General features: G+C 41.0%; 1 long non-coding RNA gene across 1 annotated transcript; it reads right to left on the reverse strand.

Annotated features, from left to right (window-relative positions):
• Nucleotides 1-292: 292 nt before the first annotated feature.
• Nucleotides 293-1212, reverse strand: LOC147379152 (uncharacterized). The gene is made up of 2 exons (XR_015147559.1): nt 1140-1212; nt 293-718 (listed from the first exon to the last, which is right to left on the reverse strand). It is a non-coding gene; the product is annotated as an uncharacterized LOC147379152 (long non-coding RNA).
• Between the last annotated feature and the right edge of the window lie 2640 nt (nt 1213-3852).

Genomic DNA, 3852 nt, shown 5'->3' on the forward strand with positions numbered 1-3852 from the left:
GAGGTCGCAAAGAGTTGGACACAACTGAGCGACTAACATTTTAGGTAAACTTTCTGGATTCTAAAAACAATTCTAATGCATTTTCTACACAAGAACATTTGTTGATTTCCAAACTGATTTATAAAACTTTTCTTGAAGACAACTAGTTATAAGTTGAGAATGTCTTTGTCTTACACTAGATTCCAAGAAACAGAGTCTGAGATAAGAATTTATGCTGAAGGTGTTCCTGGAAGGGCCTGAGAGTGGACTCTTGTCTAACACTTAGAAATGAACTGTCCAAGGAGACACATATACTGACAAAGCAAAAGACTTTATTGCAAACGGGTACTTGATCAGAGAACTGTAGAGTGAGGGAACCCAGGAGAGCTGCTCTGCCACGTGGTTCACAATCTCAGGTCTTAAGGTAACAGGGTTATCTTTCTGGGTTGTCTCTGGCCAGTCATCTTGCTTGTTCACATATTTGGTTTGACTCAGGGTTCTTCCTGGCAGTGCTCACATGTTTCAGCCAAGATAAATTCCAGCGTGAGAGTTTCTGGGAGGTTGGCAAGACATTTTATGGGCTGGTGTCTCCTCCCTCCTTTTGGCCCCTTCCAAATTCTCCCGGTTAGGTTTTGGCAACAGCACGAAGTTCCTTACTGGGACCTACTGTTTTGAGACAACTCATGCAAACAAATATTTTCATGCTTGACCAAGGCAGGCAGTTTCGATCAACGGTTTGCTAACAAAGAGATTCATTAGAATATGTTATCAGAGAAATCAGGAAGGGAATGAGGAAGGTGAACCAAGAAAAAGATGGAGAGGAAGTACAGGTGTCACCCTTCAGTCAAGGGCTATGCTCAAGGAGCTGAATATCCTCTGGCAAGTGGGGTTCCCTGTAGCCTAAGGCAAAATGGGTTTTAAGTAGCCAGAGGAAAGCCCTTATAAAAAGAAGCACTAGTTCCAGCTGTTGGGGATGAAAGCATCCAAGGAACTAGACATGGGAGAATGGTAAAGGACTTGAGGGGATATTAGTGAAGAGCTGATCATGAATGCTGCCTTCCTGCATTATGGACTTTTGTTAGTGTTTCATAGATGTTTGCCCTTGTTTCTGGAATGAATATGACTTCATGGATATAACCTTTTTAAGAAAATAAGATTACCTTTTCTCCTTGGTGTCCAATGTGTTCTTCAGCCTTAACATTTCTTTCTCTTCTGTTTTCCTTCTTTTCCTCCTTACACATTTATATAAAAAAAAAATAATAGTTAACATTTATGGAGTACTTAATATGGCCAGGTACTTGTTTGTTTTCATTCGTGGTGTGCTTGGTATGATCCAGGTATTTAATTTAATTAATACAATAATTAATAATGAATTAATAATTAATAATGAATTCATTGATTCATTTCATTTAATACTCCCTGAGATGAATAATACTGTTATCCTCACTTTTAATTAGAGGGTTGTACACAGATTAAATAACAGGCCAATAAGTGAATGTGGATCTATCTGCCTTTTTCTTCCTTTCCCCTCTGCTTGTCATCCTCTCCTACACATACACACAGTTATTTTAATACCCATTCATTATAATGGGATTCATTTGCAGATATCAAGTCCCAGTGAGTTTATCAAGGAGGGAGTAAGCCTCCTTGGTTAAAATAACACTGTGCAGTAGCACAGAAAATAAGCTGTCACGGCAAACTAGCCATCTTTCACTTTCACAACATACAAAGGAGCCACCTTTGAGCCAGCTGGAAGTTGCCAGAGGCTTTAACAGAAGTCAGGTGCCAGTGAGTTTCACCCGCTGCTCACCTGAACCCCACAGAGCCCCCAAATGCGGGGCGAGATCCTCCCTCTGGTCATTCCCCAGGCCCCTCTTGATGGTCCAGTCAACTCAGATATTTGTCCAGAAAGTGAAGATGTTTAGTTTGCCATGACATCTTATTTTCTGTTTCACTGCACAATGCTATTTTCAGCAGGGCAACCAAGCTCTCAGATAAACTTTGAGAACATTTGAGCCAGCTTGACAGTGAAAAGATTCAGTGCATTCCGAGTTTTATATATTTATTTATTTCACTTTATTCCATGTTTAGTATGACTGAGTAACCAGTTCAATAAAAAAAAAAAGGGTGGTGTGGGAAGCCACTGTGGATTGTATAATAAAGCAGCCCTGGTTACTGCAGACTATATCCTAACAGGTCCAATATTCCTTTCAAAGTACAGATTCTAAACATAGATTAAGCATGATGGGCAGCCGATAGTTCATCCGAATTCACATTATGGCTCTGAATAGGAACAAGCAAGGGTATCCCTCTTCAGATAGTCAGAAGGCACATGCCTCCAAGGACCACCTTAACTAGGCAATGCAGAAGCAACAGAAAACTCAGCAAGGGCTCAACCCTCACTGGCACAAGAACAAAGACATTAAAGTCTGCAACCAGCCTCTCCCAGTCTTAGGTATGACCACAGGAGCTAACAGTATTTCCAGCACAGGGCCAGGAGTCAAAGCAAGGCCACCTCATCACTTGCTGTAGGTAGTCCCCTTCAGTATCTCCCACTTTCTGATCTATTGGGTTGGCCAAAAATTTTGTTAGGGTTTTTCTGTATGACGTTATATCCCGAATAAACTTTAAGGGCAACCCAATAGTTTTCAGAGAGCTTTTTTTGCACTTCCTATTTCATTGAGGAGAGATTGGATTTGAATTTTATTTATCACCCTGTCTGGCAGCCTGGGGTTGAGGTAATGTAGAATTAAAAACCTGAAAACTGGAAGGGGCTGGGGAAGTCATCGAGCATAATTCCCATTCAATGTGAAAATTCTTCTCTTGGATACAAAAAATGGTGGTGCTCTCACTACCTTATATTTCTGTCTACGAAATTGTTGAACAGTATTTTCCTGTGTACTCAAGTTCGATCCCTGGGTTAGAAAGATCCCCTGGAGAAGGGCATGGCAACCCACTATAGTATTCTTGCCTAGAGAATCCCATGGAGAGAGGAGCCTGGTGGATATGGTCCACAGGGTCACAAAGAGTTGGACACGACTGAAGTGACCTAGCACACACACAAGGAATAGCTCATGTCATTTTGGAGTTGGTAAGTTTAACAGATAGTATCACAGGTGTTAAGTGGGTAAAACTGTAAGAAGCCACATTTAAGACAAAGACAATTCAAATAAAATCACACGGCCAGAAACTACACAGGAAAATATGTGCACGTGCTAAGATTCCATATGCCACCGGGCAACTAAGCCCATGTGCCACAATTACTAAATCCACATGTGATTATACCAGCAGCACCACATTTTAATAAATGCCAATGTGGAGGTATATGTAGATAAGAGGTAGCATAGGGGTAATTAATTAACTCTTCCAGGGTAGGGAAGGAGGGAGAGAGAAGTAATGAATGTACTAAATAATCCAAGTACAGAAGAATGACTAAGAGTTGGCCAGGGTGCAAGACGGGGAAGAGTCCTTAGATGTGTGTGGTGTGTAATAAGCCCAGAAAAATCAGGCAGGACCAGATCACAGGGCTCCTATGAGCCCTGCTCAGGGGTTGAGTTTTATTCCCCAGGTAACAGAGCCACAGAAGGATTTTCAGAAGGGGAATGATCTCTTTAAATTGACACTGTCACCAGTTCACATGGTCTTCAAGCATCTCATCCATCCTCCATCAGCATGGACAGCCTGGGGCAAACTCCTCAAATCGTATTGCTTCTATTTTCCCTCTTTCAAAAATCATTTCACAGTCATTGTAAAGAAATTCAGGCATTACAGTGGTTTATGGAGATAAATATGAAAGAGATTTTTTACCTTTTCTTATGACTCATTCTCTTTCAGAGACAATTTGATGAGCATCTTTCCAGTCTTTATTTATTA

Source organism: Bos grunniens, chromosome 1 (genome assembly GCF_055505025.1).
Source record: "Bos grunniens cultivar Pamir isolate PY7600 chromosome 1, Bosgru_T2T1.0, whole genome shotgun sequence".
Lineage (NCBI taxonomy): Eukaryota > Metazoa > Chordata > Mammalia > Artiodactyla > Bovidae > Bos > Bos grunniens.